This window comes from Tachyglossus aculeatus, chromosome X3 (genome assembly GCF_015852505.1).
Source record: "Tachyglossus aculeatus isolate mTacAcu1 chromosome X3, mTacAcu1.pri, whole genome shotgun sequence".
Taxonomy (NCBI): Eukaryota; Metazoa; Chordata; class Mammalia; order Monotremata; family Tachyglossidae; genus Tachyglossus; species Tachyglossus aculeatus.
In genome coordinates, this window is record NC_052099.1 from 10,134,181 (window position 1) to 10,161,636 (window position 27,456).

General features: G+C 41.6%; 1 protein-coding gene across 2 annotated transcripts in view; it reads right to left on the reverse strand.

Annotated features, from left to right (window-relative positions):
- Positions 1-18,561, reverse strand: part of PJA2 (praja ring finger ubiquitin ligase 2) — a 51,460-nt gene extending 32,899 nt beyond the window's left edge. The window contains exons 1-2 of one of the 2 annotated variants that reach the window (XM_038770439.1): positions 18,497-18,561; positions 5,624-5,762 (exon numbers count right to left, since the gene is read on the reverse strand). The gene's annotated coding sequence lies outside the window, so the exon portion shown is untranslated. Of the gene's footprint in view, positions 1-5,623; positions 5,763-6,326; positions 6,360-18,496 lie in introns of those variants that run through there. The other variant, XM_038770440.1, reaches the window with a different exon arrangement.
- Between the last annotated feature and the right edge of the window lie 8,895 nt (positions 18,562-27,456).

A 27,456-nucleotide genomic window follows, 5' to 3' on the forward strand; every position in this document is an offset into this window, starting at 1 on the left:
CAAATTATTTGCAGATTTCAGCTAGTATTCACTAATGTGTGGTTTCATAAGGGTGAGAAAAATGTGATTTTGGGGGGGAAATGCTTATGTCTACTGGTTATTTGAAAATAGCAATGCATCTGGACAATACCTACTCCCTCCACAAATGTATAAATGAATGGTGAGATGGATGAATTACAGCAACTGAAATGTAACGCCTGTTCTTCATGATGTTCATTACATAGTCATTGGTAACTCAAGAAAAAAATAATCTTTAAAATTCCATGTAAGGAACTGCTCCTACATTCAAACAGGGGTGGAGAACTATCCAACACTATGACAAATAGTGAAGAAGTGTCTCGGCAAATGCCATCCTGACCCCGTTGTTGGGTAGGGACCGTCTCTATATGTTGCCAACTTGCACTTCCCAAGCGCTTAGCACAGTGCTCTGCACACAGTAAGCGCTCAATAAATACGATTGAATACTACAAATTACTCCATTATTGACCCCCAATCTGAAAATATGTAACCTGTCTTTTGACAGTACAGGAAGTTTAATTTTTCATCTCATTTTCTCTTCAGCTACAGCTGACCACTTGACATTGATTCAGATCCAAAGAGAACAATATTTTCAGTCGGTGGGAATGCATTAAATCTGTTTTAGCAACAAAAAGTGTTGATGCACTAAAGTTTTGTAATTAAAAAGCATGCCAAGCTTACAGGTTCGTTATCAATTTCGGTACACACAATCCATTTGGCCAAAATATTTTTTTTTTCTGTTCCTCTAACTCCCTCAGCAGGACAATGGGAGCTGTAATGGTACTCATCTTTAAAATATAGTTCAAGTAAGGTTATTTTCCATGAAAGCGGTATTAAGATGAGAGATTTCAAAATGGAAAAGGCTGGCGCTATTACCTTTCTTTGACAGGCATGCACACTACTAGAAGTGCTTAATACAGTGCTTTGAACACAGTAACCATTCAATAAATACAATTGAATGAATGCAGGACGTAACTGCAATTCTAATCCAGGTTGGCATAACTCCAAAACAAAGGGGGCACTGCAGACAGAAAGGAGAGGGTCTCGGACCCTGGCATGACCAGTGGCTGACATGCCTACCACCCCTTTTCCATGTGCTCCAGAGGTTGCTAAGACCCCTGTTGTCTTCTATCTGTGGCTCTTCTGGTTCCACAGCTCATTTTATAGCATGAACTGACAAAACCATCTATTTTCCTTTCAACTTTATCATGTTCTAGTTGTCACTATCATGGATAGTAATAGTTATTGGGGTTGACAGTAACAGAATCAATTGTCAATGAGAAAAGATCAATATAAAGATGGAATTGCTGGACTCCCTCTTTCAGAAGTTAAATTTAACTAATTTAAGTGGAACTAGAGAGTATTTCTCTCAAATTTTGGCCCAAAAGATTAAAGAAATAAGCCATCTGACATTTCAGTTTGCGTTATTAAAACTGTAAGCTTGCATCCAGACCTTTTGAGTTAGATCAGCCAAGAGTCAGTGTAGCTCAATTTGTCCTTTTCGGCATTGCAAAGGCCGGAGGGGAAACCTTTTGATATCCTATTCACTTGGGCGGGGGGCAGGGGATGCCTGATTAGTGTTTCGATCCTTCAGGGAGAATAAGCCACATTTAGTTTTTCCTAATCACTTCCCTCCAATTCCCCCAAACCTTCAATTGGCGCAAATCCCTTTTGGTAAATACCAAATCCTTGGGGACATTTAACATTTTTTCCCTTCAGTGAAACGCAATTTAACAACCATATCAGATGCATTTTTCATATACATTTTTGGCTACTTGCACGGACCTATCAAACCAATGAATTGTAGAATGGTTAAGTTCAAGTGAAATTCCTCAAGCTTTTCTAGAGCTTAGGAAGACTTGAACATTGCCAAAAGAGTTGTTTCATAATTACTAGGGTAAATCATACTTCACTCATTTGCTGGGGCTCTTTGAAGAGGGTCAATATTTATAAAGTCTTAGGGGAATCACTGGATTAAAGTATATTTATACAGTTGAGATGATTTTTAAGAGTTATGGGATTAGAGAGAATGTTCTATTATGTATAGAAAACTGTATAAAAGATAGAAAATAGAGAATATGGATAGACTCTTTTTAAAAATTAAGAGGAGTTGCCTTAGGCCAGTATTGCCTAGTGGCTAGAGCATGGGCCTTGGAAATCAAAAGGACCTGGGTTTTAATCCCGGCTCTGCCACTCGTCTGCTGTGTTACCTTGGGTAAATCACTTCTCTGTGCCTCAGTTACCTCATCTGTAAATTGGGAATTAAGACTGTGAGCCTCATGTGGGACATGGATTGGGTCCAACCTCATTATCTTGTGTGTACCCCAGTGCTTAGCACAGTGCCTGACGCACAGTGCTTAACGAATACCATTATATATAAAAAAGGACCAGTTTAACATTTCCAATCATGATCTAGAAGGACTATGCAGTGAAGCCTTTCAGTGGGTGAAATGCCATGCAGATGGAGATAAACTGCACAAGTATCTCAGAAGGTTGAGTGGGTAGGCAGAAAAGTGGCAAATGAGCTTCAAGCTGAGCAATTTCAAGGAAATGGGAAAAGTAATCCACAGCAGAGCAATATAATAAGGACAACATTAGTTATGCACTTACTATGGGCCAGGCACTGTACTAAGCGTGATGGGGTCTAAGATATCAACCACAATTCAGGAAAGAGGTTTGGGGAGTCATTGTTAATTGCTCTTTCAACTCCATCATCCATGAATGGCATTTATTAAACCACTTACTTACAGTGTAAGGCACTGTACTAAGTGTTTGGGAGTACAATAGAGTAAGTAGAGACAATACTTGCCCTCAAGGAGCTTACAATCTAATCACTCATTTAGCATTTAGCATGTGGCACTGCCCAAAAGGCCCAAACAAAATTCTGGGCAGAATCAGGAAGGATATTAAAAACAAAACACACAGTTTGCTATTATATAAAATCAGAGGAGTTCCACACCTAGGTTCATTTCTGGTAGCCACATCCATGCTAAACAGAGCTGGAAATGGTACAGAGATGGAACAGCTTTCATCTAAGGACAGACTACCAAAATTTGGAGTCTTCAGTTTTGAATCAATCACTGTTATTTGAGCTCTGTGTGCGGAACACTGTATTAAGCACTTGGGAGAGTCCATTAACAGAGCTGGTAGACCTATTTTCTGCCCACGGTGAGCTTACAGCCTAGAGGGCGAGACAGACAATACAAATACTGTTAAACTCTGCCCAGTCTCTATAGGATGAAAACTGAGCAGGGATCTGATTACAGTTTATTAAATCACAAAAGGTACAGATGAGGAAAATATCAAATTATAGTTTACCAAACCCCACAACAGGGCTACAAGATACCATTTGAAATTTGAAGGTCCTAAGTTGAAAACAAACAAAAAAGCAGCCTAAATTACTTGTTATTAAATAAATTGTGCAAGTCTAAAATGCTGCTAAATTCAACAAGGATTTGGAAAAAAAAATGGGGGGTGTTAAAAGATTCATTGCTAAACTTAAGGGTGAATATGAGAGCAACCATTATGTTCTCCAAAATTCAATTATACCAATGTCAAAGGCAGAATTTCTGAACTGGCCTAGTATAGCATTGTCTATTGTCTTATGATGAGCTACTCAGGGAAAAGGGCTATGAAATAAGTGAATATATTAAATGAATAAATTATATTCTAAACCATGTTCCACTTAGAGTGCACATGCATTTTTTTTCCAATCCAAAGACAAGAGGCTTACCTGTGAAACTTACCCTTGGAGTCTGGAACCTCATTAAAATACACAAATTTTCATACATCTTGTAAAGTAACTGTGCTCTTCTAGTTTTCCTGGTGCAAGGCCCCTTATGGGACTTAGTTTCAAAGCACACTGAGTCCTAAAAACAGCGTCAATTTACATTGCACACTTCACATATAGGGCTTATAGACTTAACCTGGGAAGGTCTAGCAGCTATAAAACTGTAGTTTTCTAAGCTAGTCCCCTGGGATCTGGACTACTGAATGCATTATCCAAAATGCAGTTTACTACTTGGGAATAGATTTCTCAGCAGAAGGATTAGGATCGGGTTTATCAAAGGTAGGTTCAGAAGATCACTATGTGGGAGGCAGGAATCATTATTCCTGTTTTGCGGCTGGCCTGGAGAAGTTAAGTGTCACAAGCCATACAGTTTGCCAGTGGGAGAGAAGGGAATAAAAAGGAAAAAAAGAGGTCATCAGAGGTAAGTTAGAAATCTCACCGAAGTGAGAATGGATGACCCTTTAAAAAGTGACTGATGTAGTTCAAACAAAGCAAAAATAGGCAGGCCAAAAAGGAGTACCTTACAAGAGATCAATCAATCGATGGTATTTATTGAGCACTTACTGGTGCAGAGCACTGTACTAAGTGCTTGGATAGACCCCTTCACAGAGCTCACTAGGCCATGCTGATTCCCCTGATAATATTACTTATTATTGGGAGAGGCAGCATGGCCTAGTGGACAGAGCATGGTCTTGGGAGTCAGAAGGAACTGGATTCTAATCCTAGCTCCGCCACTTGTCTGCTATGTGACTTTGAGCAAGGCAATTAACTTCTTTGTGCCTCAGTTGCCTCATTTGTAAAACAGAGATTAAGACTGTTAGCCCCATGTGAGACACACCAGATTAGCTTGTATTTACCCCGGTGCTTAGCACAGTGCCTAGCACTTAGTAAGCACTTAAATGTCAATAAAAAATACAATTATTAATACATATTTATGATTATTATTTATCATCATTATTACAAAGCATTTGATTTATTCTGATATTTCATCCTGGCATATTCATTTCCTATATGATCCCTGTTCTTTCCACTCCTTCCACCATTAATATTTTGAATGTCTACCTCTCTATTACAGAATAAGCTCCTTGCAGGCAAGGAACTTGTCTTGTGCTTCTGTTGTACTTTTCCAATACAATGCACAGTACACTGCACTCTGTAAGAGTCATTACTACTACTCATGCTTTTTTTTTTTAGTATTAAGCACTTACCACGTGTCAGGCACTGAACCAAGCGATGGGGTAGATATAAGGTAATCTGGTTGGACACAGTCCCTGACCCACATGAGGCACAGAGAAGTTAAGTGACTTCTCCAAGGTTAAACAGCAGAGAGAAGCGGGGAGCTGGGATTAGAACTCAGGTTCTTTAACTCCCAGGCCTGTCCTCTTTCCACTACACCATGCTGCTTCTAATCAGCGTGCAAGATCATGGCTTTCCAGAGTTTTTTACGGGCAAAATTTTTTCAGTTTTTTAAAAATAAGTGTTTGCTAGATAAAAGACCTTTAGGATGTAAAAATTTTTAATTGCATGCTTCCAACACCCTATTTAAACTGAGAGCCCCATGTGGGACAAAGACTGTTTCCAACCTAATTAAAATGGACCTACCCCAGAATTAAGACTAGTGTTTGACATATATTTAGCACTTAATACCATAAAATTAGAAATTAATAAAAATTAAAATTAAAAATAAAAAAAATTAAAATCACCCAAAGGTTTTTTTTTTTTTACTTACTGAAATTTGGATTACTGAGGAAAAGTGTTTAAAGAGATCCAGAAATAATACTAACCCTCAAAGAAGAATAAAGTCTCCAAATTTACCTGAGATCTAGTGTAGCGGAAGAAAAATAGCAGTCCAGATGGAAATGCTCTCACAACACCTCTCTGTGACTCTCCAGTCACGCCAATTCAGGATAAAGTACCTCTCGAGTATATTGATTTTGATTTCAATAGAAGAGACCTAGGATAAAGAGACATAAAATTCAAAGTTTAGGAATCTCCTCTAAGAGGTGGGAAACATGTTTTAAAACATCAACTACAAAATCTGCTTAGGATAAATAATGTTGACATTTTAAAATACTCTAATGAAGCCTGGCAATAATTTATCTTACTACAGAAACATCATTTGCAGGGGCCAGAAAACAAGAGAAACCAGAAGCAACAGGACTATGATACTTGTTTCCATCAAGTGTGGTTTTGGCTGGAATTAACCTTGAATATCACTTGTCCTAGGACTCAGATGCCTAGCAGTCTTCCCAAGTGTCTAACTCATTTTGCTTAGTTTTTTTCTTTTTTTTCCAAAGCATGAAGTGATTTTGTGAGGGCTCATAGGTAACTCCCCATAGTTTTCAGAGTTGATCTCCCAGATTCATTCATCCCAAACCTGTAATAGATCTAAGAGTTTCCAGTCGGGGCTTTAAAGACCCCAAATGGTGTTTTCTGACCTATTAGTTCCCTCAAGCCTGTCCTCTCCTGGTCCTAACACCCCCTAAAACCCTTACTCTCCTTTCTCTCCTGCACTTACAATAAAAAGTTGGCTCCTATGTCACTCCCCTGGAGTGAACAAAATGGAGACGAAGCTCTACCTTCTCCTTCCCCTAGGAAACATCGTTCTGAACTAAGTAGCCAAGGGGCTTCTTCCTTAGTAGGAAGTCTGCCTCCTTTTCCCCTAACGATTGGCCATGCACTGCTAGACAAATGATTGGTTGCCACATTGACCAATCCTCTGCGTAGGAGATTTTACCTGGTAATAAGCAACTATCATTCTGGAAGCTTCTATTTCACTTTATGGCTCCGGGCTTGAGGCTAACCTAACATGGTCTTCACAAAAACATAATGGAGTCTGGGGTTAGAACAGAACCACCGAAAGCCTCTTTAAAGCTTACAACTAAGAGTAAATTTTACAGCTGAGGTTCCAAAATATAAGTTGTTCAGTTGTGCAAGTTTCTTTTAAAAAATGAGCAGAATAACAAATATTCCAATGTTTTTTCTTCATTTTACCATTTTAAACATGTCCTTTGCTGATCAAATTCAATTTCCCTTTTCTTGTTTTAAAGAGAGGAAAAACAACCTTGAAAATTTAAAACTACTAGAGATTCATTTGATTCATTCGGTTGTATTTATTGAGCACTTACTGTGTGCAGAGCACGGTACTTAGCACTTGGAAAAGTACAATATGACAATAAAAATACATATTATCTGCCCACAACAAGCTTATAATCTAGAGGGAGAGACAGACATTAATATAAATTAATAAATTACAGATATGTACATAAATGCTGTAGGGCTGGGAAGGGGGATGAATAAAAGGAGCAAGTCAGGGCAACACAGAAGGGAGTGGAGCAGATGAAAGAAGGGCTTAGTCAGGGAAGGCCTCTTGGAGGAGATGTGAGGAGGGAGGGTGTTCCAGGCCAAAAGCAAGATGTGAGTGAGGGGTCAGTGGCAAGATAGACGAGATCGAGACACAGTGAGGTTAGCATTAGAGGGTGAAGTGTGCAGGATGGGTTGTAGTAGGAAAGTAGTGAGGTGAGATAGGAGGGGGCAAAATTTAGGAATCTCCTCTAAGTGGGAAACTTGTTTTAAAACATCAACTGCAAAATCTGCTTAAGATAAATAATGTTGACTTTTTGAAATACTCTAATGAAGTCTGGCAATATTTTATCTTATTATAGACACATCATTTTCAAGAGTTAGGAAACAACAGGACTAAGATATTTGCTACCACCAAGTGTGGTTTTGGCTGAAATTAACTCTGAATATCACTTGTCCTAGCAGTCTTCCTAAGGTTCTAAATACCTAATTTGGCTTAGTGTTTTTTCTTTCTTTTCCAAACCACGAAGTGGTTTTGGGGGCTGGGGGTGGGGGTGGGGGAGAGACACTCATTGTTAGGTAGTTCTCCATAGTTTTCAGAGCTGATCTCCCAGATTTACTCATCCCAAACCTCTAAAAAAATCTAAGAGTTTCCAGTCATGGCTTTAAAGACCCCAAATGGCATTTTCTGACATTAGTTCCTTCAATCCTGTCCTCTCCTGGTCCTCAGCCCCCCTCAAACCCTTACTCCCCTTCACATACTATAAGAAGTTGGCTCCTACACCACTCCTGGTCCTTTCTGAAAGTGAGCAAAATGGAGATTGAGCTCTATATTCTCCTTCCCCTAGAACACGTGGTTCTGAACTAACCCAAAAGGCTTCTTCCCTAGTAGTAATTCTGCCTTCTTTTCCCCTTATGATTGGCCATGCACTGCTAGACAATGATTGGCTGCCACACCGACCAATCTTCTGCCTAGGATATTCAGACCAGTAATAAGCAACTATCTTTCTAGAAGCTTCTATTTCACTTTCATTCTCTAGGCTTGAGGCTAGCCTAATCTTGTCTTCACAGTAACAAAATGGAGTTTGGGTTTAGCAAATAACCACTCAGAGCCCCTTTAAGCTAATGACTAAGAGAAAATTTTACAAGTGAGCTCCCAAAAATAAAGTATTCAGTTTCATAAGTTTAAAAGAATGAGCAAAAAAACACCAGTGTTCCAACTCCCCCCACCTTCACTTTACAAATATCTTTTACTGCTGAAATTCAGATGACAATTTCCCTTTTCTTGTTTTCAAGAGGAAAAAAAAACCAAAAAGTATGTGCCAGGCACTGTATTAAGTGCTGGAGTAGATACAAGATAGTCAGGTTGGACACAGTCCATGTCCAACAGAGGGATCACAGTCTTAATCCGCATTTTACAGATGTGGTAACTGAGGCACAGAAAAGTTAAGTGACTTGCCCAAGGTCACACAGAAGAGAAGTGCTAGAGTCAGGAGTATAACCCAGGTCCTCTGACTCAGGCCTGTGCTCTTTACACTAGGTCGCACTGCTTCTGATGCTCCTTTTTGTCTTAATGTTATTTATATATATATATATATATATATATATATATATATATATATATATATATATATATAAACTTCCCTATACATTTTGCACATTGCTTTAAATTACTTAAAAAATTCAGTGCCATTTTATTCAAACAGCAAGCCTCAAGTTGCAAAACAAAATCTGTGTATTGCTACTCTTCACAAACTTATGTAATGACTTTTCAAATTTAAATATTTCTTAATGAAAGGAAGCCTTCCTATCTCTTAATTAAATGGATAAATGCTCCTTGTAGGCAGGGAACATGTCTACCGAGCACTGTCTACCAGTCTACATGTCTACCAGTGGTCTCCCAAGCACTGAATGCCGTGCTCTGCACACAGTAAGTGCTCAATAAATACAATTGATTAATTGAGACCTGGTGTCACTACCTGCTCACCCAACTCTGCTCTGATAAGCTTCTGGGGTGACAAGTTAGACCAGGTATCTCCCCTTTCTTGTTTTAAAAAATATAAATTGGAAAAACATATCTTTTCAAACAAAATCAATTTCCTCTTCTTAGACAGGGTTATTGTTCTGGCACATTTTGATATGGTTCAAATTGAAAGTCTATGTTCATTTTCTCTCCCAGAATAGATAACAAATAACTGCACCTGACAGCTAAAAGAAAGGCTCTAATGTTAAGTGATCACAGCAATTTTACAAATACTACAAATATCCAATCTGATCCTTTAAGTAGTACTTTTCTCTCCCATTCTTTTTTTTTTTAATTCTTTAAATAATTATTGCTGTCCCTTTTCGCTCCGCCAGGCACACAAAAGGCAAATCCCTCCTGCCAGAGGTGACTGAGGCACAGAGATATTATGTAACTTGCCCAAGGTCACAAAGCAAAGAAGTGGTAGAGCTGGGATTAGAACCCAGTACCTTCTGACACCCGGGTCCATGTTGAATTCAGTAGGCCACTCTGCTTCTGGTACTTGACACCACTGCCGCATGAGCTGGGCAAGGAGCAGTGGAATAGAGGAGTAGATTCGTTGATAGCAGGGAGAAGAGAAGGTTCAGAAGTAGGCCTTCCCAGACTGAGCCCCTCCTTCCTCTCCTCCTCCTCCCCACTCCACCCCCCCGCCTTACCTCCTTCCCCTCCCCATAGCACCTGTATATATGTCTGTATGTATTTATTACCCTATTTATTTATTTATTTTACTTGTACATATTTATTCTACTTATTTTATTTTGTTAATATGTTTGGTTTTGTTCTCTGTCTCCCCCTTCTAGACTGTGAGCCCACTGTTGGGTAGGGACTGTCTCTATATGTTGCCAACTTGTACTTCCCAAGCGCTCTGCACACAGTAAGCGCTCAATAAATACGATTGATTGAATGAATGAATGAATGAATGAATGAAGTAGATGTGGTGGCTTTGTTTTAGGGGTTCTGTTGAGCTCCTTCACAGAAGCTGAACTGGAGCCATCACCGATCTGTGCAACTACCTCAGAACTCTCCCCCTTCCTCTCCACCATCCACCACTTCAATTTTGATCAACCTTGCCCTCCAGTTACCATAACTGAAAATAAAGACATCAAACATCTTAACCCAACTGTTTCATCCCCTTCACCTCAAGTGGTTGGGCTGGAGTGGCCTATCATGCTGCACCAGCACTGACAGACAACTCGAGATGCCGTTGCTAAAGCAGCTATTGCTTGCCTCACCCTGGCATTCAGTCATTCAATTAAATTTATATTCAGCTCCTATTTTGAGTAGAGAACTGTGCTAAGCACTTGGGAGCAAACAACAAAGGTAGAAAAAAACACCCCTAAAATCTAAAGGGGAAGAGGCACAAAATAATGTACAGCTAGGTGAACTGCTTAAATAGTCAACTGATATGCACCCAAGTGTGTTGGGAGGTTGTGAGTGCATAAATGCTGAGGTGGTACAGAAGTGCTAAGATGAGAGTTGGGAGGATGTTGTGACTGGAGGAGAAGAATTTATCAGGGAATGCCTTCTGGAAGTGGTAGCATCACATCCATTGCTTCAAAAGCCCTCATTAGGCTGTTTCAACTACATACCCCCTCCCTTACCCATCTGCTTCACCCAACCCTGCTGAAAATACTGAACTGTTCCCTTTGTTCAATCTCAAACTCTGGTCAAACTTGATCTCTGCTAGAAAAATTTCCCTTCTTTCCTGCTACAAATTATTCTTCCTTCCCTTGTTCAAAAAAATCTACTACACAAAGCCACTTCCCTGTCCCTGAGATAATCCTGATGCATTGGGCAAGCTTTCAACAACAGAAATTATGTATATCCCTTTGTGAGTTTTATCAGCTGATTACTAAAGTACCAAAGAATCATGGAACTATGCAGCAGATTCAAAACAATCAACATATCCTAAACACTAAATAGCAAAATCGTAGCCAAGAACAGCAATAAAAATAGATATACAGTTGTCTTCTGCAAAACTAGACATTTCTAGCATAAATAACCTTTAAACCTTTGGAAAAATTGCAAAAAGCATGATGAAATCTTCAATATGTCAAAATTCCTCCTAATCAATTGAAAATGCCTTCACATCACAACAGCATTAACCACCAGCTTGCTGAAAGAATCTTTCCTTTCCATTTGGAAGGCACAAAATAAGATTTAGGATGGTAACTGGGTGTAACTTTAGAAAACCCTCTAGGTTGTTTAATTTCTTAAGCACTCTTCAAATAAGTACTAAAATCCCTTTCATGGTTATTAAGGGTGTACCATAATTTTAACTCTCTTCAAATGGATTTAGGCATCTTAAGAATGCACTAGTTCCTGAAACACATCTAATAATAATAATAATAATAGTACTGTTAAACATTTGACAACCACAGCCAAGCACTGTGCTATACATTGGGATAGGCAAAATGTAATCAGAAAAATGGGCATTTAATCCCCATTTTGCAGGTGAAGAAATTGAGGCACAGAAAAGTTGTGTTGCCCAAGGCCACACATCAGGCAAGTGCTAGGGCTGGGATCAGAACCCAGGCCTCCTGACTTCAAGCAGCTTGACCTAGTGAATAAAGCACAGGCCTGGGACTCAGAAGGTCATGGGTTCTAATCCCAGCTCGGCCACTTGTCTGCTCTGTGACCTTGGCCAAATCACTTCACTTCTCTGGGCCTCAGTTCCCTCATCTGTAAAATGGGGGACAGGGACTGTGTCCACCCTGCGCTTAGTACAGTGCCTGGCAGATAGTAAGGTCTTAACAAATACCATTATTGTTATTACTAGATCACACTATATCTTATTCAGAGAACCAGTTACAGCCTACATACTTTCCAATGGAGACCTAACCTTCCTCTCTTGCTTTCCCTCTCTTCCTCAACACACTTCATCTACCCTAAGTAGAAAAAAAAAAAAACTATGGACAAGCAAATTCTTATACAATTCCCATCCGAAAAGATGGGACCTCCTAAAGATGAAACCTCACCAAGATGTATATATGTAGCATGTATATTCTACTTGCCTCCCCAGTCAGCTTTCACTTTAGTGTATAGCTTAAAGATAGATGCTTTGTCAGCATGGTGATACACACTATACATGCACATTGAGAAACCAGAATATCAGGGAAAATAAACTAATACACCCTTTCTTAAATAAAGACATTACTAGAATTTTATGGAATACAAATTCATAGGGTCTAACTTCCATAAAGGAATCCAAATGTAAACATTCGTCAATGGTCACTGCAGTACTAGCCATTGAAATGTAGGTCTTCTCCTGTATCTAAACTGCTCAAAAGCTTTTGGGGCCATAATAGATATGCTTTCATTCTGAGGAGTCCCAGAATGAGACAGTTTAAATTCTAGTTTAACTTCCTTCTATTGATTCTTCAAATCACAAATAAAGTATTCACTTCCAAAATTTTCTTGTAGTCATATTTTACACTGCTATTTCTTAAAAGTAGACCAGAATTGTACACTTATTCCTGTGGATCTAGAGGAAATAAACATCATCCTCCATTCATTAAACTCTGCACTGTGGTGCACAATTTACAACTGTAATCCAGGCCCATTTGGACTGAATACACTGAATCAGTAAGGCACCATCTTCCTCTAGTAAGATTAGTTCTCAAAATGTAAAATTTTTTGACAAAGTTCTGATATGGAATGCAGCTTTATTTCCTTCTAATCCTGCTGTTGCTTTTGAGTAAAAAACTCACATGTATTCTAATAACTTTTATGGCCTATAGAAGAAAATTGTTATTTTGGTGCTCCAAAACTCTATGTCTTCCTTGCATATTTTTCCTGCAGGACAGGTATTTCTTATCCAGGATAATCTGTTTCTATCTTCTCAACACATTTCAAAGACACCCCCAAAAACCTAACAATTGAAAGTATCGATGAGTACAAAATGGTTGGCATATAACCAAAGCTTTCAGGTAGCAGAAGAGCTATATGATCATTTTCACCTAAAATATTTCTACCACACCTGAAACCTAAAAATTCTAGTACAAGCAGAAGAATTAGATTTCAAAATTTTAGCTAGAGTCACAGTAAATTGTCAGGGAAGCAATGAGACTTAATGGAAAGAACTAGGACCTGGGTGGCAAGGGAGCCTGGGTTCCAATCCCAGTTCTGCCACTGGCCTGCTATGCGACCTTAACTCCTCTGTGCCTCAGTTTTCTCATCTGTAAAATGGGAATTCAATACATGTTCTCCCTCTTCCTTAAAATGTTCATCCCCTGTGAGACAGGGACACTGCCTGACCTGATTATCTTGTACCTACTCCAGCACATAGTAAATACCTAACAAATACTATTAGTATTAGTATTATTACTATTATTAGTATTGCATGAGTAATAACACCACAAACATTTAAGTCTCTTGAAAAATCATCTCAACATCTTTATCAGAATAAGAACTAAGAGAATTTGTACCCTGCAAATTTAAATTTGATAACATTATTCCACTCACAATTTACTAAAAAATTACATTGGTTATCCCCTAGACCCAAAATACAGTACTTGACCTATTAACTCACTCCCCTCCCCACTCTCCCTTTTCCTCTCCCCACTTTCTCCCCCCCTGCATCCTCTCCCCCTTCCTCTTTTCTCTTTCCTACCCTCTCTCCTCTTTTCTCTCTTGCTCTTTTCACCCCCCTCTTGATCCTTTTGCTTTCTTCCCCTCATGTCATCATTCAATTTCAATGAACAGGAAACTCATCTTCAAGACACCCTCCCACCCCGAGCTTTGGTGCGCTGAGGCCAATGCTTACCTTACTTAAGGTCTGAAGTCCTTGGCCCTCTGAATCCTCACTTCAACAGGGCACATACCCAATTGAATTTACATATGTACTGGAAAACTCACTTGTTGACTCAATCATACTATGCACCTCTGTTCAGCATCCTTAATTTTCTTGATTCTTCCCTCTGTGATTGAGAGGTGTAGACAGTAGAAATATCTTCCTCCATCTCTTGCCCCTACTTTCTTTCTTTTTCAGTTAAACATACAGAGAAATGGCTTAGCCATCTCATTCGCTTACAGGGCAGTCAGGAGAAACAGCACTTCCTAAGTAGTGTAATTTATACTCTGGGTTGGGACAATGGCAGGTGCCTCAAATATGGTACCATCAGTCTCAATCACCAGATCCACTACAGTCACTCCCCTTCCACGGGTGTGCAGTTAAGACAAAAAGCAGGTGGCTTAGCCAGGCACAACTGCTTCTCCTCAGCATGGGGGTAGAATCAGGCACAATATGTCATAATCACAAATACCATTTTAAAAAAATCACTGACTGAGGCTAGCAATCCTGAAATGTTGATGGTCAGGTAACAGGAAAGCACAAATTATATGGGAAGAAAAGGTCTTGACCACAATCTGGTACTGTAAAATATTTGGTTCGGGGTTGGCTTTTTTACTAGCAAGATTTTATTATTATTATTATTATAATGGCATTTATTAAGCGCTTACTATGTGCAAAGCACTGTACTAAGCACTGGGGATATTACAAGGAGGTCAGGTTGTCCCACGGGGGGCTCACAGTCTTAATCCCCATTTTACAGATGAGGGAACTGAGGCCCAGAGAAGTTAAGTGACTTGCCCAAAGTCACACAGCTGACAATTGGCAGAGTCAGGATTCGAACCCATGACCCCTGACTCCAAAGCCCGGGCTCTTTCCACTGAGCCACGCTGCTTCTCTGATGAAATTTGGATGAAATCTGGAACTTCCCCCATTACAAAACAATGGCTAATTTTTACAAGTGAAAGTTGTGTCTTCACATTCTCTCATGCAAGAAAAGAGGATATGAACTTTGGATCTCTGGAGGAAGTGCCTGAATTCATTGAGGAAACACATCGGACAGCCACCAACCCCCGTACCGGCTCCTTGACGGAGCACTATAAGAAATAGATGACACTTTTCTTGGCCCCCACATGTCCTCTTCAGCAAAAGCCTCACAATTCTCCAGCTAATGGATGATGTGAGACAGCTAAATTAAGGAAATAATGTGGACACATCCAAGGAAACCCTATGCAAACTCAACAAAAATTCTAAAGGCACTTTCCCAGCAGTGATAACAATTGCAAAGTTATTACGAAATTAAGAACATAATGTCATCTAGAAATACACAAACGACATGCTCGCTCAAGGGTTGGAACAATCCAAAGCCTACTGCTGCTTACAGATTGTCATCTTCTTCGAGATTAGCAATATTACCTGACTTTTTTTTTTTTTAATGGTAAAAGGGTCAGTCCTTTCCCTGGGGTAAGTGAATTTTTCTGAGTGCAGCAGTATACTTGGGTCAGTATGGAAGATGAGAGGGCCATTTAGGGCCAAAAAAGACACTCGAGTTTCCAAGGAGCAGCACTGCTTTATTTTAATGAACTTACAAATATTAGGCACATTTCCCCCCAACATTAGACATAGTATAAAGTATGCTTTATTAATTGAACAATATACATATATATGTAGCTTCCTTCGTGGATTGGTAACAATGCCTCTGAAGGGGAGATTCACATATGGGGGTATGTGGTTTCCTTGGTGCAGGTTGATATATTACTTCAGCCCTTTTATCAGTCTGTACAGCATTACTTCAGTCCTTCCCTCAGTCTGTACTGCCTGATTCAGGGATGGCTACTGGAAGTCCCTCTGCAATTCTATCATATAGTCAAATGACATACCACTCTTTGGGTTGTGGGTGCAACCAGATGTCTTTCTTTTTGTGGCAGAGAGATGAATTAGTCATCACTGGATGTTTACTGCACTCAGGAAAAGTAGGCTATCACTGTTGAGTTTACCACTCCACTGGATCCAAAGATGTTTTTCTGCGAGGGCATTGCTATCATCAACTCACTAATTATAACCAGTTTATTCAATGTCAGTAGTCCTGTATCGAGGGCCTAAATCTTCGTAGAATTCTTCTTCTTCACTTCAGTTTGTTATTGGGGGTCGGGGGGGGGGGGAGGAATAGCTGGTGATTATGAGATGATGATAGCAATTTGCTTTCAGGGGTAGGCAAAGCATCATCAGATGGTCACATATCGCTGGGCAGATTTGGAAGGCCCAATACAAGTGATTATCTGATTGCAATACCAACCCCTGACAGTTGCTGTGCTGAAGGACAACCTCTTCAATGAAAGGGGCATCTGGCAACTGTCTCTGTTGGCAGTTCTTCATTTGGTAGTATAGTTTGGTAGCACTGCAAAATCATGTGAATGACAAAAGTCCGGTGCCTTCAATCTCTACTTTTAGAGATTACAAGACAACTCCAGGTAATGAACTTACAACAGACTTATGACCCCCCCACCCCAGACTGTAAACTTGTTGAGGGCAGGGAATGTGTCTGTTTATTGTTATTATGTACTCTCCCAAGCATTTAGTACAGTGCTTTGCATACAGTAAATACAATTGAATGAATGAATATGGCCATTCCACAATTTGCAAGTTGGTGATTTATCCCAGCAGTGGCTGCCCTTCCCCAATAGTTTCTCTAATCCCTGCAAGTATGTAGATTCTCCCCCACCCCTGCTGCCTCTTCCTTCCCCAGCTCCCACCCTGTTCCCAGTGGTTTCCTGCTCCCACTATGCCTACTCTGAATTTGCTGTGTAGATGGTTATTTATTGAGTGTTTACTGTGTTCAAAGCACTGTGCTAACCACTTGGGGGAGTTCAAAACAACAATTTGTAGATGCATTCCCTACCTATAAGGAGTTACAGTCTAGAAAGGGAGTGAGACATTAAAATAAAGTATGGTGTGGGGCTGTGGGGCAAGCAGAAGCTCAACAAATACCACTGATCACAGAGGGAAAGTATTTATTCTATGAAATAATAACAGTAATAATAATGATGGCATTTGTTAAGCACTTACTATGTGCAAAGCACTGTTCTAAGTGCTGGGGGGATATGAGGTGATCAGGTTGTCCCACGTGGGGCTCACAGTCTTAATCCCCATTTTACAGATGAGGGACCCGAGGCTCAGAGAAGTTAAGTGACTTGCCCAAGGTCACATAGCAGACATGTGGCAGAGCCAGGATTAGAACCCATGACCTCTGACTCCCAAGCCTGGGCTCTTTCCACTGAGCCATGCTGCTTCTCTACAAAATTAAAGATATGTAACAAAACTTCATTCAACCATACTCTTGAATCCTTGCTTTACTTTGAATGATCTTTCAAAATTACGGTTGAAAGAGGCTAGAATTCTGAACAGCATAAAAAAACTGACTTTAAAAACATATTTGAGTCTCCCAAATTTCAGCTTGTCAGAAGTGTCATATGTAAAGAATCTAGGCTCTCCAAAAATTGTTTAAATTTGGAAACCCCCCCCCCCCCCATCCATGGCAAACCTCTACTTTTATAACTATATTTTAACCATTCAGCCTTCCCCTAAGTACAGGTTTGTTAATATACTTTGTCTGGCACATATTTACTCTTTAAATGTCATAAAAGTACTATATAGAACATTATCCTTTTTTAGATGTCCAGGGCAAGCTCAAAGAGGCCCATTTTAATAGTTTCCAAAATTACCCATACCTACTTGTGATTTTTTTGGAAGCCAGAAGAATTCCTGCTTCTCTCACCTGTGCGCCTCCATGTCACCAATATGGATTTATGGTGAAGTGAAAACAAAGCAAACGTTTTTGGGGAAACATATCAAGAAACCTTGACGGAAGATGTGGGTAACAGAATGATGTGCTGGTGAGGAAATGGCATGCTGTGGGATGACAACGCTGGTGGCCTATGGGAATATCAGGGTGACAGAAGTGGGGACAAGAGGTGCCCAAACTGAGGCAAGGAGGGGGAAGAGAGAGAGACAGACAGAGAGAGCGAGATTGGGAGCTAAGGAAAGAGACATTGAAGGAGTGTGACGCAGATAGATGTTGAATGAGCCCGCTGTTGAGGAAGACTGAGCGTTGAAGGCGAGAGAGCGAGGGCAATGAGAGCCCAATAGAGACTTCGAGTTGAGGCCAAGTTTTATTGGGAGTCAAGACTTCCCTGTTAATAAGGGGGATTAAAACGAAATAATAACAACAATGAGAGTACTTATTAAGCGCTTACTATGTGCCAAGCACTGTTCTAATGTGGGGTGTTAGGAAAGGTAGTGTGGGGACACATCTGTGCTGGGACCCGGGGCATGTGAGGGAACGGGGCAGAAAAGGGGTTCGGGGGAAGGCAGGACGAGAAATCAATTTCGACCCAAAGTTTGAAGCTACCCAAACGCGGAGACCCGAGGGCACGGAGCCACCAGTCGATGGGCCAAACCCCCTCAGGGTGGGGAGGCTTCGAGCGGCCCATCCGAGGACAGCGCCGTCTAACCTCTCACTCCCCAATTTGGGAGAGGGGAGAGGAGGGAGCCGAGAAAAATGAGAACCTCTCACCAAGACCCAACAGGTCCGAGAAGTGAACAGTGCCGGGGGCGGTCCTCTCCGCCTCCTTCGCCTCCCTGTTCTTCTCGCTCCGCCTCTTCACTGGCGAGCGAAGCCACCCCGCCCGCTGAAGCGCGCCAACAGGTGGGCCACGTGCCGCAAGCCGCGCGCGAGGCAGACCTTCCGACCAATCAGAACGGCGAATTCTCCAACCGCCGTGCTGCCCCCAACCGTCAAATAGGCCCCGCCCACCGTCTCGAGCGCCCTCCTTCCCCCCCGGAACCCCGACGGAGCCGAGTGAATTGGGTTTGGACCGGAATATTCGAGGGCGGAGGCGCGCGAGGCCAGGTGAGAAAACGGAAGTGCATAGACAGTCCTGAGGGGGGCTGCCTGCTGCCCTTCCCTTCGAAGATGACCCGGCCCAGGGGAGACTGCATCCACGAGGCAATGGAGATATCCAGTTCGGATGGAACTGTCACATCTCGTGCTCTCCATCTTCCCCTGGCAAACCCAGAAAGCTCATTTTCAACTGTCAACTTCTCCCTCTTGGGGCTTTTTGACCAACAGGTTTAAATCACGTGACTTGAGGAAGCAAGTAAAACCCCCCAGAAAAAAACAGGTGGGAGGGGAAAGGAAAGGTACCCAACCTGAGGGCTCAGTTCCCAGCATGTCATCTAGTCTGTGCCATGCACCTGGCTTTTGGGGACTGACCTAGGCAGACCGGCCAGAAATGACCTCAAAGTCTGGCATTGGGTAGCGGCACATGCTCCTGCTACTTTCCTCCACTTTTCGGGTTCATTTGGACCAACTTCCTCTTTACTTAATTATTCACAGTGAGAGGAGATGGAGCCAGAGAAGCCTTCTAGCCCACTCCCCACTACACATCCCGAGGAGTTAGGTGAAGGAAAGCGAACATGCCTGGCAAAGTATGAATGAGCTACTGGGAAGTCCAAGGACCAGACCTTGTCAAGGTGGTCACTATACATGTGTAGAGTCCTCATCCACTCATCCCTGGCCCCCTCTGATATTGCTCAGGATGCTTGACATTTTGAGACTAGCTCTGGGTGGTTCTGCCTGATCTGTAGCTTTGTGACGATGTGGGAAGTTGCCTTTGGTTCTGCATTTTTTCTCTCCCATCACTCTGAAGATATCAATTCCACTCTTTAAAATTATTCCACTGCTTTCCTAAGTTCCCTTTACAAAAATATCAACAATGCTTAGAAACAAGAGGACAGTATTTTGAGTCTCCAGAGGCGGGTCGTCAAAGTGTCTCCACCTACGGACCTGTTTGCGTTTTGAATTCGGATTAACCATTTAGTGAGTGGTTTAGTCTGGGGAATTCTTTTGGACTAGTTGGGAGGCTGCAATCTTAGGCCTCCAGTAGAAAACATCCCCAGTTTCCCCTGCGTTAGTGACTTCCTATTGTGGAGTTAGCCTTGGAAACTCCAGGGCAAGTTCATCCTGGCTCTGCCAACTGTCAGCTCTGTGACTTTGGGCAAGTCACTTAACTTCTGTGTGCCTCAGTTACCTCATCTGTAAAATGAGGATTAAAACTGTGAGCCCCCCGTGGGACAAGCTGATCACCTTGTAACTTCCCCAGCACTTAGAACAGTGCTTTGCACATAGTAAGCACTTATCAAATACCATTATTATTATTATTATTATTATTATTATTAATAATTTGTCAATCCATCGGAGCAGAGTGTCACTCAAAGACCAAATCATGCCTTCGCGTATTTCACCCTGACACAGCCATACTACTAACTGTTGTATCCTTGTTCTTCCTCATGCTTCCTCTGTTTATAAATATTGTTTCTGCTTCTATGTCTCGCCCATTAGATTGGAAACTCGTTGATGGCAGGGAATGTGTTTGTGCTTGCACTGTACTTACTCAATGTTTTAGTACAGTGCTACACACTTAGGGGCTCAATAAACACTGTAGGACTCAGCCAAACATGAGACCAGGTTAGATCATGGGTGGCTGGAATCTGGGGATTACCATGCTTTTTTGTTTTTTGTTTTTGTTTTCTAAACAGTATTTGTTAAGAGCTTATGTCAAGCACTGCTTTAAACACTGGGATAGATACGAGTTAATCAGGGTGGACAAAATCCCTGTATCACACGGGGCTCACAGTCTAATTGATTTTTTTTTAAATGGTATTTGTTAATGTGCCAGGAACCATACTAAGCTAGCTCTCTTCCTCCCTTCAAGGCCCTACTGAGAGCTCACCTCCTCCAGGAGGCCTTCCCAGACTGAGCCCTCTCCTTCCTCTCCCCCTCCTTCCTCTCCCCCTCCCCCCACCTTACCTCCTTCCCCTCCCCACAGCACCTGTATATATGTATATATGTTTGTACGTATTTATTACTCTATTTTATTTGTACATGTTTATTCTATTTATTTTATTTTGTTAATATGTTTTGTTCTGTGTCTCCCCCTTCTAGACTGTGAGCCCACTGTTGGGTAGGGACCGTCTCTGTATGTTGCCAACGTGTACTTCCCAAGTGCTTAGTACAGTGCTCTGCACACAGTAAGCGCTCAATAAATACAATTGAATGAATGAATGAATGGGGTAGTTACAAAATAATTGACTTGGACGCAGTCCCTGTCCTCCATAGGGCTCACAGTTTTTATCCTCGTTTTACAGATGAGGTAACTGAGGCACAGAGATGCTAAGTGACTTGCCCAAGGTCACCCAGAAGACAACTGGCCGAGCTGGGATTAGAACCCAGGTCCTTCTGACTACCAGACCCGTGCTCTTTCCACTAGAACAGGCTGCTTCCCAAGCGAATTTATGCCAGATGACCAGATGCTTTCTGCCTTTGAGGAATTTTTCATCCAAAGTAAGCAAGCCTTATATCTTATTTTCAACTCCAATTACTTGTTTATTTATCAGTCATTTCATTTAATCACTTATTTTCCCAGAAGGATGTCTGAGGCAAAAGTGATTTAGATGGATATTCCCTTGCACTCACCTGGCCCTCTGTTTCTTATTGGGTTCAGATGCCTCCAACAGGCAACTGTCTAGGTCTTTTGGCTCTGGGGTAGGAGGGAGACTTGAAATCTTTGCCTCTTGGCTGAGATTTCTGTCCAAGTGGATAAGGAGCTTATGCCCTCAGGCCTCCGATTCATTATCATCAAATTATATTCATTGAATATTGAGTATCTGATACGACAGGAAATATCCGTAAAAGACCCACCATTCCTGCCCTCAGGGGATTTATATAATAAAAAGGTAACATGGAGACACAAATATAGGGGGGCATTTTTCACATAATACAAAGGATGATCATTTCATTTGTTTTACTGCTTCCCCACATGTTCAGTATCCAGGTGTTTGGAATAGAAAGGCAGAATACCCAATGAGAGACTGCAAAGAGGGAGACATTAGAAGAATGAAACACGCTACAGGGTAACAAGATTCATTTTCTTAATAATTGTAGTATGTTTTAAGTGCTTACTATGTGCCAAGCACTATACTAAGCATTGGGGTAGACACAGGCTAATCATATCCAGTCATTTATTGGGCACTTACTGTATGCAGGGCACTGTTTAAAGTGCTTGGGAGAATACAGTGCAACAGTACAACAGACTCCTTCCCTGCTCAAAGCAAGCTTACCGTCTAGAGGGGGAGACAGACATTAGTATAAATAAATTAATTACGGATATGTACATAAGTGCTGTGGGTCTGGGAGGAGGGGATGGTGAATAAGGGGAGCAAGTCTGGGTGACAGAAGGAAGTGGGAGAAGAGGAATGGAGAGCTTAGTCAGGAAAGGCCTCTTGGATGAGATATGCCTTCAATAAGGCTTTGAAAATGGGGAGAGCAATTGTTTGACAAATATGGAAAGAGGGCATTCCAGGCCAGTGGGAGGACGTGGGTGAGAGGTTGGAGGCAAGATAGATGAGATCAAGTTACGGTGAGGAGGTGGCATTAGAAGAGCAGAGTTTGCGGGCTGGGTTGTAGTAGGTGAGTATCAAGGTGAGGTAGGAGGGCGCAAGGCAATTGAGGGCTTTCAAGCCAATGGTAAAGAGTTGGATGGACAACCACTGGAAGTCCTTGAGGAGTGGGGAAACATGGACTGAATGTTTTTGTAGAAAAATGATCTGGGCAACAAGCAGAGTGAAGTATGGACTGGACTGGGGAGAAAAAGGAGGCAGGGAGGTCAGAAAGGAGGCTGATACAGTAGTCAAGGTGGGATAGGCTAAGTGTTTGGATTAATGTGTTCGTTTGGTTGGAGAGGAAAGGGCGGATTTTAGCACTGTTGTGAAGGTTGAACATCCCACATGAACTCACGGTCTAAGTAGGAGGGAGAGCAGGTATTGAATCCCCGTACTGCTGACTAGGGAACTGAGGCACAAAGCAGTTAAGTGTCTTGCCCGAAGTGGCGGAGCAGGGATTAGAGCCAAGGTCCTCTGACTCCCAGGCCCTTGGCTCTTTTTAGTAGGCCATGTTGCTTCCCTTTCAGTTGGGGTGTTGGTCCTTATTCAGTGCCTGGCACTGTTTTCCCCTTAGCTGCCTTCAAGGAGAATAAAAACTCCATAACTGTGCAGGAATGGCCTGATACAATTTGGCTAAACAAATATCAATACTTTTTCCTCCTCCCAGAGGGAAAGAACTGGAAAAAGAGTCTGCAGGGGATCAGGGACTGCTGGTTTCTTTCACATCATCAACTCTGTCAAGCAATGTGGCTCAGTGGAAAGAGCACGGGCTTGGGAATCAGAGGTCGTGGGTTCTAATCCCAGCTCCACCACTTGTCAGCTGTGTGACTTTGGGCAAGTCACTTAACTTCTCTGGGCCTCAATTCCCTCATCTGTAAAATGGGGATTAAGACCTGATCACTCTGTATCCCCCCACAGCGCTTAGAACAGTGCTTTGCACCTAGTAAGCACTTAAATACCAACATTATTATTAGTAGTAGTAAGCGCTTAACAAATACCATTATAATTATTATTACCAACTCTATTATATTGTTACATTGTACTCTCCTGAAAGCTTAGTACAGTGCACTGTACTCAGTAAGTGCTCAATCAATATGATGGATTGATTGATCATCTCTGGCCCTGATGCCTCATCTGTTCTCTTCCCTAATATGGCAAGGATTAGATCAGCCAGCAGGTCTTTGCTCACGACTAGAATTGGCAGGCTGGATCTAGGTCCCCTCTTGCTCATCATACAGGCAGTCCTCAGACTTATGACACAATTGATCCTGAAAACTGCATCCTAAAACAAAATGTTGTGTCCCCCCTGCTCCTGTGTACCTCCCGGCTCCACCACTTTCTGCCGTGTGACCTTGAGCAAGTTACTTTGTTTCTCTGGGCCTCAGTTACCTCATCTGTAAAATGGGGGTTGAGACTCTGAGCCCCACATGGGATAGTGACTGTAAGCTTGTTGTGGGCAGGGAACGTCTGTTTATTTTTGTATTGTATTCTCCCAAGCGCTTAGTACAGTGTTCTACACACAGTAAGTGCTCAATAAATATGATCGAATGAACCCGATTTGCTTGTATCCACCCCAGTGCTGAGTAAAGTACCTGGCACATAGTAAGCGCTTAACAAATACCATAAGTATTATTATTACTAAGCGCTTGGGAGAGTACACTATAGCAAAATAAAAGACACATTCCCTGCCCACAACAAGCTTACAATCTAGGTAGGGAGAGGAAGAAGTCTTATTCCCATTTTACAGCTGAGGGAAATAAAGCACAGGAAGGTTAAGTGACTAGTCCACGGTCACACAGCGGATCAGTGGTGCAGCTGGGATTAGAACTCAAATCTCTTGACATCCAGTTCCTTGCTTTCTCCAATAGGTCATGCTCCTTCTCCAGCATGCCCCTCTCTCCAACTGCAATTAGCACTGCAGTATTTAAATGTTCACAACCTCCCAAAGCACTTATGTACATATCCTACATACTCCATTATTTAAACACTAATTTATGTACATACTCTTTTCTTCTTCTCATCTTTAATTTATTTTAGTGTCTGTATCCCCCACTAGGCTGTAGACTCCATGAGGAGTTTCATTTTATTGCATTCTCCTAAGTATTTATTATAGTGCTCTGCACACAGTAGGCACTCAATAAATATTATTGACTCACTGATAGGTAGTCCAACCCTGGATAAAGTTTATTATCAGAAGTGACATCTTTAAACATAAAGAACAACTATATTTACACTGTGGATCACTCCCTCCACCATCTAATCTTGGTTACATACACACGGTTCTCTCCTGGTTTTCCTCCTACCTCTCTGATTACTCTTTCTCAGGCTCTTTTTCTGGCTCCACTTTTGCCTTTCACTGCTAGCTCTGTTCTGGGTCCCTACACTTACTGTTTGCCCACAGGACATCACCTTACCTTACTGATTTCCTACTACAACCCAATCCGCACACTTCGCTCCACTAACACCAGCCTATTCACTTTTGTGTGATATAATAATTATGGTATTTGTTAAGCGCTTACTATGTGCCAGGCACTGTACTAAGTGCTGAGGTGAATACAAGCCAATCGGGTTGAACACAGTCCCTGTCCCTCATGAGGCTCGCAGTCAATCTCCATTTTCCAGATGAGGTAACAGGCACAGAGAAGTGAAGTGACTTGCCCCAGGTCACCCAGCAGACAAGTGGTGGAGCCGGAATTAGAACCCATGACCTTCTGACTCCCAGGCTCATGCTCTATCCATTACCCCATGCTGCTTTTTATCTGCTCTGCTACTGACCCCTTGTCCATATCCTCCCTCTTCTCAATATCTGACAGACCATTCTTGCCCCACCTTCAAAGCTCTGATAAAATCAAGCCTTCTCCAACCAATGTCTGACTTGATTGACTTGTATCTAGCTGATGCATAGAGCAGTAAAGTACATAACAGTAAGTGGTTAACAAATAATAATGGTAATAATAATAATAGTGATAGCTCTTTCCTGACTCCATCCTCATGTCTTCTTTTCACCCTCCCTTCTGCATTGCCTATGTATTTTGATCCATATCCCATAATCACTTGTTATTCACCTCACCTCCAGCTCGATAGAACTTATCCACCCCAGCGCTTAGTACAATGCCTGGCACACAGAAGGCACTTAACAAATACCATCAGTATTATTATGTACACATCCCTATTCTCTCCCACTTCCCCTCTCTGTAATTTATTTGAATTTCTGTCTCCCCCTCTAGACCGTGAGCCCCCTGTTGGCAGGGATCATGCCTCTCAATTCTACTGTATTGTCCTCTTCTAAGCACCTAGTACAGTGCTGGGCAAACAGACATTCAGCAAGTTCCATTGATTGGTTGATTGACTGATCAAAGGGAGCCCGAGTGTGTAGCACGACATGAAATTGGACAGAATCCTTGTTCCACCTTGTACCAAAGGAAGCATAACGATTGCACATAATAAAAGGAATAGAAAGCCCATTATACAGTGTGATTTCCTCATTTTTAGGTTTGTAGTTGATCATGCATAATATGACTTGCCAAGCCTGACCAAGCACCTTTGCAGAAAGGTCTATGAAATGATCAGAGTAAAATAAAGCACAGGCTATGATTTTTCGTACTAAATGCAGATCTGTCTGAGTCCTTTCATGGACTCTTTTGCAGCCTGTTGGAGGAATGGATAAACGATTGACTACAATGCTGATTATATCTTTGAGAGTTCTGTTTCTGTCTAAAACTTCCATAATGTTCTCCTTCCCTGGGTTCTGTTCTTTGATGACTGCCCCAAACACCCTTTTGGGAACAATTGCATCGACAATGATCCAAGGAAGTTATCTTGCCAGTTGGATCAAAGTGGCCCAGAAAGATTTGTGGACCTAATCTGCAAAGGACTTCAGGATAGTGGTGAGACTTCATCAGCAAATGACCTTTAAATGAACAGCACGTAATGGAGAACAGAGTTCCAATTTAGGTTTTCTGATAAAGCAAAAATGAGACATCACCTGGATTCAGATAGAAATCATATCAGAAAGGCCATGCCAGGTTTGCAGTCGATTTTCCAGAGGAATGTGGGATTTTATTATTTTATTAGCATCAGTCCTGCCAAAACTTCCCATAGAAGTTTTAATTAGATTTTTTTTCACCATACTGACATCTCCCAAAGCTCACAATTCATTTTTAACCTTACCTTTTTTCTTAAAAAAAATATAAAACAGATGGGGTGCTCTGTCTCAATTTAGCTAGTCTACGAAAAGGGGAATAAAAGAAGAGCTCCATCTGTAGAGGAGCCATGTGGACAATGACAGCTCAACCTGGAGAGTAAAAATGAATGGCTACCAGCCATATATCCATTTTCTGTTGCCCATGTATTTCCCATCAGGCCTAATCTCTCTCCCACCTCCATCAATCAATCAATCATATTCATTGAGAATTTACTGTGTGCAGAATACTGTACTAAGTGCTAGGGAAAGTACACTATAATACAACAGACACATTCCTTGCCCATAACAAGCTTACAGTCTAGAGGACAAAACTGTGGCCCCTCTGAAGCTCAAACTCAGGACCTTTAGATATGTCTCTTCTGTCTGCCGTTCTTACCAACTTACACCACCTCTCCCAAATTACATTTTTTTTTAAATGAGGGAAATGTGTATTTGTTGTTTATCAAAGTTCCTAGTGGATGTTTGTCCCTATTCTGTAGAGCTGAGTTTCCCCTGACGAGGTGCTCTCTAACTTTGACCAGGACACTTAAAGTAGCTCCTGTCTATGGCCACTCACCATGGATAAATAATAATTTTTTAAAAAGCCTGGCTGATCCATTTGCCACCTTTCTACATTCTTGGGGAAATGGACAATAAAACTGAAAAAATTCTGTTTTATTGCTATTAGCAGGCATGGAGAGGAAGTGGAAACAAATAGCTAAACTCAAAGTAGGGAATTATCCTTGGATTTCGATGCTGTTCCTGCCACCATTACAAGGAAAAATTGAGTCAGTTCTCTTGCTGTAAATCTAGGCCTGTAATTAAAATGAATTCTTTACTCCCTTCAGAAT